The sequence below is a fragment of the Chlorocebus sabaeus genome, chromosome 24 (assembly GCF_047675955.1).
Source record: "Chlorocebus sabaeus isolate Y175 chromosome 24, mChlSab1.0.hap1, whole genome shotgun sequence".
Taxonomy (NCBI): Eukaryota; Metazoa; Chordata; class Mammalia; order Primates; family Cercopithecidae; genus Chlorocebus; species Chlorocebus sabaeus.
In genome coordinates this window covers 20,360,237-20,377,633 of record NC_132927.1, presented here as the reverse complement: position 1 = coordinate 20,377,633, position 17,397 = coordinate 20,360,237, and positions in this window count along the sequence as shown.

Below are 17,397 nucleotides of genomic sequence, written 5' to 3'. Positions count from 1 at the left end.
CAAAACCAACAATGCCATACTATACCTCATCTGTTCTCCCAACTTGTTCTCTTTGCTTTAGCTAGCTAGCCTTCTTGCTTTTATAAAAAAAAGTTAGCCAAGCTCTCATCTTGGCTATTTGTATTTGCATTTCTCTTTACATAAACTTCTTTTCCTCAGATCTTTGAATGACCCATTTGTTCTCTCTCTTCTTTCTGGTATCTGCTCAAATTTCACCCTTTCGCTGAAGCTCTTCTCTTGACACTGTATGTAATATTTCAAGCCTTTTTCAGTCCCCATCATTGCTATTTGTTCAATCTTTCCCCGCTTATTTTTTTTTCCAAAGCACAAACCTTTTCACATATTTATTATTTATGCATGTTTCTGTATTGTACATCTCCTCTACTCCATTTTCACCCTTAACAGAGTGAATCCTATTTCCATAAAAACAAGATGATTTAACTCTGTGTGTGTGTGTGTGTGTGCACGCGCGCAGGCACCTCAGGCCTTTTGCCCTTTCTGTATTCTTTCTGAAACAATTTCTCTACTCACTGTTTTTTTGTCTCGTTTTCAACTTTCATGTTTAATGTTTAAAGCTTAAATGTCAACTTCCCAGGCTTCCCAGGGTATGTTTTCTTGGTCATTCTATAAAACGTAGTGTGGCTTTCTACCTTTTATTTCGTATCATATTTCTCTATTTATTTCTTACATAGAATTTTTTTTTTTTTTTTTTGCAAATTGTCTTTTATTATACTTTAAGTTCTAGGGTACATGTGCACAATGTGCAGGTTTGTTACATATGTATACATGCGCCATGTTGGTGTGCTGCACCCATTAACTCGTCATTTACATTAGGTATATCTCCTAATGCTATCCCTCCCCCCTCTCCCACCCCCCAACAAGCCCCAGTGTGTGATGTTCCCCTTCCTGTGTCCAAGTGTTCTCATTGTTCAATTCTCACCTATGAGTGAGAACATGCGGTGTTTGGTTTTTTGTCCTTGTGATAGTTTGCTGAGAATGATGGTTTCCAGCTTCATCCATGTCCCTACAAAGGATATGAACTCATCCTTTTTTATGGCTGCATAGCATTCCATGGTGTATATGTGCCACATTTTCTTAATCCAGTCTATCACTGAGGGACATTTGGGTTGGTTCCAAGTCTTTACTATTGTGAATAGTGCCGCAATAAACATACGTGTGTATGTGTCTTTATAGCAGCATGATTTCTAATCCTTCGGGTATATACCCAGTAATGGGATGGCTGGGTCAAATGGTATTTCTAGTTCTAGATCCTCAAGGAATTGCCACACTGTCTTCCACAATGGTTGAACTAGATCTTTAACATTATGTAGTTATCCTGTTCATTTAATTATTGAATTGATTGTCTTTCTAACTGGAATATAATCTCAGTGAGAAGAACCTCATTAGAAATTGAATGTGTGAATAGGATGTGTTGAATATATTTTAGCTGAATATTAGACTTTTTAAAAACCAGTTTCTCTTATAGATAAAGCTTATATCTGCTTGTTGAGTGTAGTTTTATTACATCAGTAAAGATAGCTGAAAATAGGGTTTTGTAATAATTTTCTTTCTCAACATATGAAACTTTCTTTTCACTTCTACTTTAGGGAGTACACTAATTATTTTTCAGGTTGACATATTTCTTTCATAGAAAAAATAAATCTTACTTCACCCACAGGCCCAAGGATGAGCCTGCCAAATCCTGCAGTAATCTGCAAGTCAATTAACCACAAAAATCCCTTTGGCTTCAAGATTGGGGTATGGCTGACTCTGAGATGGAGAGATGAAAGAGAAGTTTGCTGGGAGCTTAGGGAAAAGAAGTTTTCTGTTTCCTAAAATAAAGCCACCGGAAGATGTATCTCACCCTCATGAGTTTGTGTTCTGTGATTGTGAAACTTTGACCTTCATCGTCACATTGTTCTCATGAAGGAGACCATTGTAGGAATGAACACAGAGGAATTCATAGTTAGGAAAAGATGTAGCCCAGACCTACTGAATATAGCTAGATTGAATCCAGTGACCTCTGGAATTTTAATTGTGTGAGCAAATACTCTTGTTTATTTTATCCATTGTAGTTGGCTTTTCTATACTTGCAGCCAAAAGCAGCTAACTGAAATTCAGTTTTCATTCTCATATTTAACACCATTTTCTGCTATTGTACTCAACTGGAAGATTCTTCCGTTGCTTAGGGCTCATATTGATTTGCGCGTCACCATAGCTATTTGGGGAAGCATTTTTGGTAGAGACCTCGTGCCTATCACCTTCATATTGCTTTGAATACACATAATGTTTTTTAGTGAACTTCCAAACATGAGGCCCTAGTTCCTGTCATTGTTACTGTTATTGATTAGTTTAGTGTCTTCCAGCAACTAAAATCAATTAAAAGTCAAAGGTAATGCTATTTTGTTCTTTATTCCACAGACTATTCACGGATGGGAGTTTCTTTCAGGTAGTAAGAGACCAGTTTTAGAGTTTGTCTGCCTCTTTCAAAGTTGTGTAATCTTTCGTCAGTATATATTGATTCATTTTCAGTCAGGTTGGAAATGTTTTAGAGAGTAACTCTCAGTAAAACTAACCAGTCTTACAAGTCAGGAAAAGCTAAACATTCTTGGCAGTGCACTCTACTTCCAAATGTGTTGGAACTGTTCTCTCATATTATGCCTTGTATACTGTATTATCATTGTTAACATACAGTGAATGTAGTACTTCTCCCTTTTGTAATACAGTAATAGATAAACAAAAGTATGAATAACTTCACTATGATGTAATGGTATGTTCAATTTATTTCATGAAAGCAGGTAAAACTTGCCAACATGTGGCATAATATCATAATATTTTCCTTTAACTTATTTTCCCTCTGTTTTAGAGTATCAAGAAAAAATAAAAACTTATTCTGCTGGCTCTGAGGCTACAGATACATAAAAATAGGTTTGAAAATACCGTGGTTATTTTATTTATGAGAAACAGTTTTTCCTGTTTATGTTTTTTAAGAGAATTTATCTAAAATTAAGTGATCTCTTAAAATAATAATTAAGGGGATAAGACAGGATATTTCTATACTTTAAGATGTTACATAAGAACTAGAAGTTTAGAATGAATATATTATTCAAAATATTAAAATGTTTTTTGTTTGATTTCTTTTTTAAATGCTTGATAGACCATATACCACAATCTCTCAGAACAATTTGTTACATCATCTTCTGTCAAATATACTCCTAATTCAAAGTTCTTTTCTGTTTCACATTGATTGGATACTCTTTATAAGATATAAATTTAGACTGTAATCCTTCAAAAGAATTTTAAAATAATGTATTAGAATAATGCCATGTGTAAAAATATTGCTGTCTTACTATATTATCACTTTGACTTATTTAGAATGCATTAGCAGTTCTTTCATTATTGTGCATATAGCTTTCTATTATAGGAACTTGGTTAAACTTCATACATAAGAGTAGAAAAATGCACTCTTTTATATGTATGAAATATCAAAATTTTAGTTTACATTCTTAATTCTGATACAAAATAAATATTAAATCCCATGTTTGAAACTATTCCCCTAAATCTCCAAGTCCAGTTGTCTTTAGAAGTAAGTACTTTTAAACAATTAGGAAGAAACGATAACAATCTTTATCTATAAAATCTCTATACCAAAACCTGATAAGAACATTTCAAAACAATAATATTGTAGACAATCTCCCCTATGGATGGATATACAAATATTTCAAAGAAGATATTAGCAGAGTGAATCCAATCATATAGACCAAAAAAATAACAGAAACAGTTGTGTTAGGAATGAAAGAGACATTTTATATCAGAAAAGTAATCAATGTAATGCACCAGAAGCAAATTTGATGATCACCTAGATAATTCAGAAAAGAAATGTAATAAAGTTAGCATTAGTTTTTGTCAGATTTGTTGAAGATCAGATAGTTGTAGGTGTGAAGTCTTATTTCTGTGTTTTCTGTGCTGTACAATTGGTCTATGTGTCTGTTTTTGTACCAATACCATGTTGCTTTGGTGACTGTAGTCCTGTAGTATAGTTTGAAGTTTTGAGTGGCATGATGCCTTCATCTTTTTTCTTTTTTCTTAGGATTACCTTGCCTATTCATGTTCTTTTTTGGTTCCACGTGAATTTTAAAATAGTTTTTTTCTAGTTTTGTGAAGAATGTCAATGATAGTTTAATAGGCATAGCATTGAATGTATAAATTGTTTTGGACAGTATGGCCATTTTAACTATACTGATTTTTCCTATCCATGAGCATGAACCATGTTTCCATTTGTGTCATCTCTGATTTCTTTTAGCACTCGTTTGTAGTTCTCATTGTAAAGATCTTTCACCTCTCTAGTTAGCTGTATTTCTAGGTATTTTATTCTTTTTGTGTCAATTGTGAATGGGAATTCCTTCCTGATTTGGTCCTCAGCTTGACTGTTGTTGCTGTATAGAAATGCTAGCAATTTTTACACACTGATTTTATATCCTGAGACTTTGCTGAAGTTGTTTATCAGCTTTAGACGCTTTCGGGCTTAGACAGTGGGGTTTTCCAGATATAGGATCACATCACCAATAAACAGAGATAATTTGACTTTTTCTCTTCCTATTTGGTTACCTTTTCTTTCTCTTGCCTGAATGCTGTGGCTAGAACTTCCAATACTATATTGAATAGGAGTAGTAAAAAATGGTATCTTTGACTTGTGCTGGTGCTCAAGGGGAATACTTTCAGCTTTTGCCCATTCAGTATGATGTTGGCTGTGGTTTTTGTTATTTGTGACTTTTCTTATTTTGAGGTATGTTTCTTCAATACCTAGTTTTTTGAGAGTTTTTAACATGAAGGAGTGTTGAATATTGTCTAAAGCCTTTTATGCATTTACTGAGATAATCATGTGGTTTTTGTCTTTAGTTCTATTTATGTGGTGAATCACATTTATTAATCTGTGTATGTTGAACCAACTTTGCATTCTAGGGATAAAGCCTAGAATGATGGATAAGCTTTTGGATGTGCTGCTAGATTAAGTTTGGCAGTATTTTGTTGAGGATTTTTGCATCAATGTTCATAAAGGAATTGGCCTGAAGTTTTGGTTGGTTGTTTGTCTGTTTGTTTGTTTTTGATGTGTCTCTTCCAGGTTTTGATATCAGAATGATGCTGGCGCTATAGAATGAGTTAGGGAAGAGTCCCTCCTCCTTAGATTTTTGCAATAGTTTCAGGATAAATGATGACAGCTCTTTATTGTACATCTGTAGAATTTGGCTTTGTTTGTCTGGTTCTGGGCTTATTTTGGTTAGTAGGTTATTTATTACTGCCTCAATTTCAGAGCTCATTATTCATCTGTTCAGGGATTCAATTTCGTCCTGGTTTGGTCTTGGAAGAGTGTATGTGTACAGGAATTTATAATTTCTTCTAGATATTCTAGTTTATGTGCATAAAGGTGTTCAAAGTATTCTCTAATGGTTGTTTTTATTTCTGTGGGGTCAGGGGTAGTATTCCCCTTGTCATTTCTGGTTATGTTTATTTGAATTTTTTTTCTTTATGAGGGTAACTAGTAGTCTATCTGTTTATTAATTAAAAAAAACAAAAAACAAACAAACAAAAAAAACAAAAACCAGGTCCCTGAATTTGTTGATCTTTGAGAGTGTGTGTATGTGTGTGTGTGTGTGTGTGTGTGTGTGTGTCTCCTTTAGTTCAGCCTGATTTTGGTTATCTCTTGTCTTCTGCTAGCTTTGAGGTTGGTTTGCTCTTGATTCTCTAGTTCTCTTAGTAGGGGTGTTAGGTTGTTAAATCATGATCTTTCTAAATTTCTGATATAGACATTTAGTGCTACAAATTTCGCTCCTAATGCTACCTTAGTTGTGTCCCAGAGATTCTGGTATGTTGCATCTTTGTTCTCCTTATTTTCAAATAACTTCTTGATTTCGGCCTTAATGTCGCCATTTACCCAAAAGTCATTCAGAAGCAGATTTTTCAATTTTCATGTAATTGTATGATTTTAAGTGAGTTTCTCATTCTCCATGTGTGATTTGGTTGTGCTGTAGTATGAGAGACGCCTTGTTATGACTTGAGTTCTTTTGCATTTGCTGAGGACTGTTTCATTCCCAATTATGTGATCAATTTTAGAGTATGTGCCATGTATAGATGAGAAGAATGTATGTTTTGTGGCTTTGGGGTGGAAAGTTCTGTAGATATGTATCAGTTCCTTTTGATCCACTGCTGAGTTCAGATACTGAATATTTTGCCAATTTTCTGTCTATGTGATCTGTCTAATACTGTCAGTGGGGTGTTGAAGTCTTCTTATATTATCGTATGGGAGTGTTAGACACAGGAGAAGGGAGCTGTCTGCAAGCCACAGGAGACACCAAACCTGTCACAATGTTGATCTTCAACTTTCAACCTTCAGAATTGTGAGAAAATACATTTCTATTGATTAAGCCACCTGTCTGTGGTATTTGATTTTGGCAACCCTACCAAACTAATAGATAAATGGACAACAACTTTTCATGTTGTTTTCTAGTGTGAAAACTAGTATGATAAACTTATTTGTTCATATTTCTTTTGTGCAGAAATTTGTGAACTTCCTTTTCATATAAGCTAGAAGTGAAAACATTGATTCACTAGAAGCTGTATGTTCAATGTAGATGTTGATTAACTGGCTTTGTTTGTTTACAATCTTACCAACTTACATGCGAATTCCCATGTTCCACACCATTGCCACTATTTGTACTGGGGTTATCTCTTCAAAAACATACAGTTGCTTATTGATTTTAGTTAAGCTGATTCAGAGAGCAGATGTCACAAGCATTATTGTATCTCTATTAATACATGTATAATGAACACTTCTGGTAGATACTTTCTATTCTATGTGGAAGATATTAACATACTCTTATTGCCAAACTGAACATGAGGGAACATAATTATCAGATGGGAGTTTGCACAACTCTCAGATTAACTAATTCTTAAAATGGAGTCAATCCTGAGCATTTTGGGCTTTTATGCCAAAATTAACAGTTGAAGATATAAAAGAGATTGATGCTGGATATTTACAATTGTGTAGTAAACAAAAATATTAACTCCTGATTATCAGTAAAAATATATTTTCTTATATGCTTATCAGGCAAATCTACATTATTCAGGAACATTAAGTGAAAAATAAATTTTGATTGGCATTTTACGAAAGTTTATACCAAATTTAATTCACAGTTTTTAATAACAACATAGTTTATGGCAGATTTTCCATCACTGAAATAAAGAAAATTTAGAAAAATATTGCGGTTGCTTTCTGAATATAAAATACTTGAATCCCATGTAACTAATGTATGCTTTCTAAAATTATCATGGTTCAGAATAATATAATTAGAGAATTGGCACCATTTAACATCTACAAATTGAAAAAAGTAGCAGTAAAATTTAAATTACTGGTGGAATGTGTCCAGGTTCTTGGCATTTTGAACAAATAATTGGACAAAACACAAAAACTAAAGAAATGAAAGAAAAGCACATATTTATTGAAATGAAAGTACACTCCACAAAGTGGGAACAGGCTCAAGCAAGTGTCTCAAGACCCTAATTACAGAATTTTCTCAAGTTTAAATACCCTCTAGAGGTTTCTCTAGAGGTTTCTCGTTGGTTACTTGGTGTATGCCCTATATAAATGAAGAAGCTGAAGTGGAGTTACAATGTTATTTACTTGGTGTACTCCCTATGCAAATGAAGAGGATGAAGTGAGGTTATCAAGTTATTTACTTTGTGTACACCCTAGGCAAATGAGGAGGATATCTTCTGTCATAGCTGAAGTACAGTTGCAAAGTTATTTACTTGGTTATAAAAAGTCGAGTTTTCTCCATTTGATTTAGTTCTTTTTTTTTTTTTTTTTTTTTTTTTTTTTTTTGAGACGGAGTCTGGCTCTGTCGCCCAGGCTGGAGTGCAGTGGCCGGATCTCAGCTCACTGCAAGCTCCGCCTCCCGGGTTTACGCCATTCTCCTGCCTCAGCCTCCCGAGTAGCTGGGACCACAGGCGCCGCCACCACGCCCGGCTAGTTTTTTTCTATTTTTTAGTAGAGACGGGGTTTCACCATGGTCTCGATCTCCTGACCTTGTGATCCGCCCGCCTCGGCCTCCCAAAGTGCTGGGATTACAGGAGTGAGCCACCGCGCCCTAGGAAGTCCTTAAGTTCCCTGACCCCAGACCCTATTCTCCTGCCTTAAGCTGAACAAATTCAACATGCAAGTACAAATCTCAAGTCAAAATTTACCTTTTAGTCTCACGTCTGACAATTATTTATGGTGATTACTAAACCTATGGAAACATAGAAATACCACTGGATAACTTAACTCCACTGTTGCCAAAAGGCATTAGTTCATCATATAATAGAATTAGGAATAAATTTTTTCAGACCTGGTAAAATGAATCCAATGAGAAACCTGATGAAATTGTGATGGAAATGCAAACAGATTGATCCTAATAAAATTCATGCAATTGGATACAATGTAAAGTACTATAACCTCTCATGTGACCAAAAAGAAACATGATTTCTAACCTATTTGTTGACTTAAATTTTAGTAGTCCAAATATAGGAGAAAAGAAAAAAAATGTGATCTATCAAAAGAATAAGAGAAGTATGTCAATTTATGCTATGCTAGCTGTATACATAGACACATATTTTGCTATTTTGACTAAATAAAATATTTGAGATTATGTGTGTGTTTACTACTATTTTACTTTTGTTGCAGAAAAAAAATGTAATAATTTCTCTGGTTAAGAAAAACAAAACAAACAAAACATAAGTAGGCAGCTAAGGCACAGAATGCTAGTTGTGTCCCTAAGTATATTATCTGCTGATTATTAGTTTTACTCAATCAGTCCTGCGTGTCCAATTAAGAAATATATTTTCAAAATATTACAGAATTTTGCAAAAACCATTACAGAAAATCACTGGTCTCATGATTACTGTGCACCTGAAGTGCAAGATAAATGTTAAATTTTTTTTTGGACATAAAGTGAAGTATAAGCATTGTCTATGCCCCCGCAGCTTTGGTGGTATATTTGGCAAGATGAAAGACATAATCATTTACATAAAAAGTTGATTTAGTTCAAGACAATAGAGTATAGACTCTAACTATTTTCCTAAGTGTTTCCCAAAAGAAGTTGAGTTAAACAACTACAGTGTCTGATGATTTGGATTTTAGATAAATTTATGTATATTGAAGAAAGAGAATGTAGATAGAGAAATCATTTATAAAATTTTCAGATTATGTCCATGTCAGAGAAGGAGCTGTGGAATAGGTTAGTGAAACTTTCTGGAATAAAAAAGATTTAATCTGACTGCAAAAGAAGCAATTAGATTTGTGAGCAAAATCTTTAAGGGTAAAAATTACAATAAAAGACTACTGATTTTTCTAATTTCTGAGAAGGTTTTGTAATAGAGATAAGGAGGATTTGACAAAGGTGTTTCAGTCAACAAAACAACAAATATCCCCCCTCAATATTATAAATTAAACATATTATTAAAAATTTACTCAACTAGTCAACCTGAGAAATTCCTTCTTTGACAATATTTCAGTATTAAGCATACCTTAAAATGTCCAAAAGCATTTGAAAGTTTCAGAAATAATATCAAGACTAAAGCTATGGCTAGAGATTTTGATTTAGAAGTGATGTAAAGCAATAATAGCCAGGCACAGTGGCTCACGCCTGTAATCCCAGCACTTTGGAGAGCCGAGACAGGAGGTTTGCTTAAAGCCAGGAGTTTGAGACTAGCTTAGGCAACAAAGCGAGACACTGTCTATTAAACAATAAAATAAATAAAATAAAATAAAATAAAGCAATATTAGAAGACTAGAGGTAGGTAAAGTCATAGGAAGGGTTAAAATTGCCCAAAGAAAAATATAACGTCTTTGGAGGGATAAAGGTCTGAAATTGGATTGGAGGACTGCAATGACTTTTTACATAACAGATTCAGTGGCCCAAGGAAACAATAAAAGAAATTGCAGAAAGGTTTAAATAAATTAAAGACTTCACACATTTCTTAAAACACTTTAAAATCTTTTCAAGTGAAGAGAAGAAGAAGAATAGATATTGTTTGGAGAATGAGCTTTGATGGAATTTCTTCATTTTTCAGTAATATCTGAGCTTGAATATAATTGTTATAATTGTGTTTCTTTATAAGTAAGTAAACATCATATAAAATGAACTTTTTCAAAGTCATAGTTAATAATGAAATTAATTCTTGAGCGCACATTCTAGACTGCAGTGTTTCAGCTAGAAATACTTTTATTAACTAATCCTCTAATTTGTTTGTTTTCCCCTATAGACTATAACTCCAAGATGTAGAGTCATGTCTGTTTACTTCAGTATTTTGTCCTCAGTGATGAACATATGCAAGCACAAAATAGATATTTTTATTTATTTATTTTATTTTATTTTATTTTTTGAGACAGAGTCTCGCTCTGTCATCCAGGCTGGAGTGCAGTGGCACGATCTCAGCTCACTGCAAGCTCGGTCTCCCGGGTTCACACCATTCTCCTGCCTCAGCCTCCTGAGAAGCTGGGAATACAGGCGCCCGCCACCACACCTGGCTAATTTTTTGTATTTTTAGTGGAGACAGGATTTCACCATGTTGATCAGGATGGTCTCGATCTCCTGACCTCGTGATCCACCTGCCTTGGCCTCCCAAAGTGCTGGGATTACAAGCATGAGCCACCACGCCCAGCCCAAAATAGACATTTTTTAAATAAGTGATTTGCAAATCCTAGGATATGTTCATAATGGCAGAGTGTTTTAATTTCCAATGTTGTTCCTATTTTTATAATTGTTAGAAATGTTGTAATAATTATGTTAAATGAAATAATCTGGGCATGAAAAGGCAAATGCCACATGATCTCACTTGTATGTGGAATCTAAAAAGGCTGATTTTATAGAAGTGGAGAGTAGATGATGATTATCAGAGACTGAGGAGGAGGATAGGGGAGATGTTCTTCAAAAGGTACAAAATTTCAGTTAGATAGAAGAAATAAGTTCAAGAGATCTATTGTAAAACATGCTAACTATAGTTCATAATATACTATATTCTCAAAAAAAGCTTAGAGAGTAGATTTTAAGTGTTCTCACCTCAAAAATGATAAGAATGTGGGGTAATACACATGTGATTTAGCTCAATTTAGCCTTGCCACAATGTGTACATATTTTAAAACATCATGTTGTAGATGACAACAATGTACCATTTTTGTTAAGAAAATATTGCTGATAATAAGTATAAAATACCAATAACCATTAAAATCATTTGTATATTTTTTCTAGATTTTTGTGTTATTCGTTACATAAAACAGTGTCATTTCTCTCCGTGTGTATCAGTGAGATTATACTGTTTTGATGAGATATCAAACAACCAGAAAGCGCCAGCAGGTTATAATTGAGTTTTGTATATCACTGATGCTCTAAATCCACTAAGGGCATAGTAGGTTGACAGGATAGCTCTTCTCATTGACTGAGCCTTATAGCAGCTTCACATCAACACACACCTCTAAGATCATTGTAGCAGAGGAAGCAGGGATATAACTCACATATTTGTTCTTAAACCTCTCACATGTAACTGATACAACTTAAAGCCTGACTAGTCACATTAGCTCATATTTCATTTTCAAAAGCAAAGTTTGTAGTCATGAGTACTTTCAAGAAGAATTAACTGCTATCCTACCACTTTTCCGGAACATAAAGACCTAGAATATTTAATAAATAGCAATACTGACTCTCTAGCACTTTCAGTTCACTGCTTGTGGAATTTGCTCTAATCAGAGGAAATTTTAAAAATATTGGTTTGCATTACACAAATATGTTTGAAAAGTACAAGTGTAACAATTTATTCAAGTTATGCTTAAAAATATAATTTGCAAAAACATCACAATTCAGTTTAAATCACTAATTATAAAATGAGGCAATAAAAAGAATTAATAATATAAAAATGTAATAGTCAAATTTAACACAGTATATGCCATAGTGGTGAAAGATGCTACATAGTAAGAGAATAGTTGGGAATTATTATCATAAATGTGATGATGGTGATGATGCTGGGGATCAGTTTTTTAAAATATGAAAAAACTACTTAAGTTTTTCTAATGACTTCATATCTGAACCAAGAAACCATGCTTGTACACGGTGATTTGGGACTGCAGTGTTTCATTACAGTAAGTTGACTATGATTATAGTGATACAAGATTTATGTATGTAAATACAAGAAAGAAAAATAAAATATTTGCCATTTTAGTTTTAATAGCAACACATTATTTAATGTTCTAATGTTTTTCGTAAAAACAAATATTGAGAGAAAAAATGTTTTTACACTGAGGGAGTCAGAAGGAGCATAGTCTGCTCAGATGATTATCAGGAAATAAGCAATTATTATTTTAAATGAGTAAGCACAAAAAATCAATTATCATCTTAGAGATAAACTGAAAACTAAGTGTCATTATTATTTTCATTAGATCATTCCTCCTATGCTCTTTATGCTCTTTTCAAATTTTAAAGCAGAGCTTCAGTGATTTGTGTGGAAATTATGATTAATAACTTAAACAGAAAGTTTTTTACTTTTAAGTAAGTAGTCATTCAAATAATGAATCATGCTGAAATATACCTATATGTCTTTACAGTTTTATAATTGTATTATAGCTGGGGTAACTGTTAAAATATTATAGTTTCTAATCTGATTTAAAACTGTGTCTTTGCATTACGTTCAGTTGGACACAGAATTCATTTTGCATATCTGTTTCTTTTTTCTGTCTTATCATTAATGGAGATTTAGCAGATAAATATTTCAAATTCCAGTTTTCAGTGAATAATTTATTATAGTTGTCTTTCATCTCTAGTAACATGAATTCTAATGTCATTTTTAAGAAATTATAATTTTACCCTAATGTTCTGTTAGCATTTATCTACATTTAATAATCTGAGCTATCATTGTTGTTCTCACTTATTGAAGACTTAATTAAAGTCTTCAAATAATGAGAAAAGTTGTAAGGAAAATGTTACTTTAGAGAGCCTAAAAAATGCTGTTTAATGTTTAAATGTATTACTATTTCTATATGACAGATTTCTTGAAGCAGTAAAAAAATGCCAATTACAGATTTTTAATACAGAAACAAAATATAGTGTTACCGATTAGTTTCCTTCAATGAAATTTTCACATTTGGAATAAATTAGTAATGAGGAGCCAATGGACTTCATTATAATACACTTATTTAAAAATTTCAATAGTAGGAATATTGTGAGAAAGGACTACAAAATTATTCTGTCTCAAATAAAAATGTTTGTTATTTTCCACCCATATAATACAAAAATTTATGTTTCTAATTTGTCATAAAAGGTAAAAATGGAGTTCATATTTCACATCTCAAGAAGGGGGCATAATATGTTGAACAAATATTTTCACTTAGATATACTGCTTGGCTTATTTTCATCTGATATTTTATAAATTATCCTTATTATAAATCTAAAAAAAAACTTATTTAATTCTTATCTACCTTCAGGATATATTTATACACCTATTTTGTGAATACCAAAACATGAATAAATCAGATTCCTATAATCGGCAAAGTAATCAAGTTTTGTGACTGTGTGACTGTATATTATTCTGAAAACATAATATAGACTAATGTGATTGTTCCTGAAAATTTCCCTTTTCTCTCTTTATATGCTGAGTTCCATGAATATTGTTATTTGTTCTCTGGCTCCTCAAGGCCAGGAACCCCCTGCACTGAGGGTTGAGAGGGGAGCTACTCTTGAACCTGTGGTCTTAGCACTCCAAAGGGTGGTGCCAGCCAAAGAGTTTCATAGTGCAGTGGCAGTGGGATCTGTCATTGTATGGGTCAGTAGTAGTGGCAGTGGTAGCAGGGTGGAGTCTGCTGTTCTCTATTCCTAGTTTCAGTCTGACAGCAGTGTTGGTGCATGGGTGAGATGCTGGTGGGTTCAGGGCTGGCCAGCTCTGTGTCCGTCAAGGCTCCCACTACAATTGCAGTTCAGCAGAAGAGGGGACAGCGTGAACTTCTGACAGCAGCAATGGCAGGGCAGGGTGCAGGCATACATGCATGCTGGCAAGGCAAGGAAAGCAATGCAAACACAGGCTGGCAAAGCAATGTTAGGGGTGTCCATGAGTCTGGGGAAGCTGCAGTTGGGGGAGGGAGCAGGTGGGCTGGCGTGTGGCAATCAGGGATATCCCACTGGAGCTCTCTGCTGATCAGGTGCAGTCAGCCAGTGCAGGAGCTATGATATGGGCCTTCAAGAACACCTGAGGCTGCACTGCAAGCAGGCACAGCCAGGATGGGGCCCTGGGAGAGGCCAGCATACCTAGAGGTGCTCAGTTTGGACCAATCCCAACTAATGACCAAGACTGCCTTGCAGAATCCAGGTCTGACAATTCCCCTAGGACTATAGCCTTCTATGGGAGCAAGTTAAACCTAGGGTGATAAGTGTCCCTGGCTATGTTCCATGACAGATGCTCCTGCCCCAAATCCTCTGGGCTCTGCACCAGCTGGCATGCTGTCCTTACCACCTTACTACTTCTCTAATCAGCTCTCCCTGTCAACTAACCTGTCCCTGGTAGTAGAAATGAGTCTCGATACATGATAGCCCCATTCAGCATTTCCAGCCTTCCTCTCCTTTCAGCCCAGCTTCTGTGTTTTCCCTCCGTCCATTCTCAGTGCCTTTACTCTGAAGATCTGTTAGGAGTGCACCAATCCCAGTCCCTCAGTGGCAGCTGGTTCATCTGGCTGCATCTAATCAGCCATCTTGCCCAGCAATTTGTTTGCATTGTTAGTTACAAGGAGCTTACTCTGATGTCCCATTTTTCTTTCTTTCTTTTTTTCTTTTTTTTTTTTGAGACAGAGTCTTGCTCTGTTGCCCAGGCTGGAGTGCAGTGGCCGGATCTCGGCTCACTGCAAGCTCCGTCCCCGGGGTTCACACCATTCTCCTGCCTCAGCCTCCCCAGTAGCTGGGACTACAGGCGCCCACCACCACGCCTGGCTAATTTTTTGTATTTTTAGTAGAGACGGGGTTTCACTGTGTTAGCCAGGATGGTCTCGATCTCCTGACCTCGTGGTCCGCCCGCCTCGGCCTCCCAAAGTGCTGGGATTACAGGCATGAGTCACCGTGCCTGGCGATGTCCCATTTTTCATAATTTATTATCACATTTACTGTGATGTTCTACTACTTCCTAATTCTTTATAAGGCTTGCTCTAATGTTTTGTTCTTCAAAACTCTCTTTTAGAACTTCTTTCAATTGCCACTGACAGTGCATATATCATATATAGTCACATCCTCAGTATTACCTAGTAAGTTTGGATTAAATTTAGTTTCTCTACAATATCCACAATCCTCCAACTAATGTTTTTCATGTACTTTTAAAACAGTCAGAAAGTTCATATAATTTCTTATTTTCCATTAAGCTCTTAGTTTCTTTCTCTTTAGCTTACAGAATTTTATCTTAAAGTAATGTATATTTATTCTTGAAAGACTTATTGGTTCCACTATTATACAACACTAGACAAAATGATTATATACGTTTAAATGTATTTTTATTGTTTTGTGTCATATAATGCCAAGTATTCAAATAATTCTTCCAAAACAAATTCTTTTATAATGATTCCAAGAGCAAAGTAGTTCGTAATAAACATTTTCAATATTAATGCATATTAATACTTAAAAGAATCATTTTATTAGAAATGTATCAAATAAACTTTATGAGGCCATTATTTTACTTGAAATATATTAGAATAAAATAAATTACTTATTCCTAGGTGACAATAACCAATTACTCTTATTTATATTTATAAATAAAAACAAAAATAAAATTTACAAATGTACATAAATACATGCAAGTGGGGAACATAGTTTCACTCATTCTTTGAATGTAGAGGCCTTTGTAGTTATAGGCTACGGATCAATAATGATCATAAAAAATTACTGTCAATGGTCATTTGACTGATGAATTGATTAGATCCTGCTTTCCATTATGCTAGCACAACTAATTTAAAACCAACTATCTTACAAGAGTTGTATATACTTACAACTTACTTACATTTACAAATGTTAGTAAAGCTTTTTTAGTAGTTCCTCCAAATTGAGAAAGTGCCTGATTTTAGTTTCTGTGTACCAAATTCACAAAAATGTGAATACTCAAGTTTATAGCAATTCTATATTTTCCGGCATGTATGTTTGTTACAAAGTTTAATATTCTATTTATTAGATGATAGATAGATGATAGATAAATATATAAAATAGATAAACACCTACTGACAGACAGCAAGGCAAGAGGTTTTGCTATAGGTTTGTCATGTGAGTATAACTACTGCCATAATCTTCCACATTTCTTTCTGATGCTCTTTTGGTCGCTCAGGATGCTTCAATAAAAGCATGCTTAGTCAATGACAATATATGGAAAGATAAGGTTATTAAATTAAAATTGTCATCACTCTTTCCCTTCTCAACAAAATATTCAATTCAGGATGTATTAATATAGGGCAAAATACCTTACTTATAAGGACAGAAATATCACTGTAAAAGGGAAAAGCAAGAAGTGATAGTTGGTATATGGTGTCTTGATCAAACAACGTTTTATCAATACTGATATTTTAAATTGGTTTTGTTCTTTGCTCTTTTGGAAGATTTGACACTTTAAGATATGATACTAAAATTCAAAAATGAGTGAAAATGTTATTTTTTAGTTGAAAAACTAAAAGGAGGAACTTTACAATTTCTTGACTGAAGACATGTTTGGCAGATCAGTTTTAGGAAAGGGAATTAATGCAAGCTGAAGATCTGGCAACTGTTTCCTTTAATGTTACCCATTTCATTTTTACATGTGGAATTAATATACATCTATACTTTTAATCATAACTGTCTGTGTCTATAGCAGCAGTTTTAATTCTTTTTTATCTGCCTGAGAATTGTTTGCTCATAGGGTCTTCTATGGTAAAAACTCTGTTTAGTTTTTCTAATAAACTTTTCAATGAAGTATAAGATAGATAAAAAAACATGAAGATAAAAATTAAGTAGCTATATAAAATTTTCACATATGTGTAACTATCACCCAGATCAGGAAACAGAAAATTCTAGCACATAAAAAGGTGTATCTCTTTATAAGTTTAGTTCTAAACTTATTGTTTCCTAGTTTGCAGCATAGAGATCTTGCACATCTTATTTTGGATGTTTTTCTATATATTTGATGGTTTTGATGCTATTTTGCTTGAATCTAAAATTTTTATTTTATCTTATTTTGCTATTCGTAGTCACAAATAAAATGAGTTTTACAAATTGACATTTTTATCATCACCTTGACTTATTCACCTATAAATTCTATCATCAATGTAGATTCTTTTAGGTTTTTATACATGTGCATCATATAATCTTTGATGAACAGGAA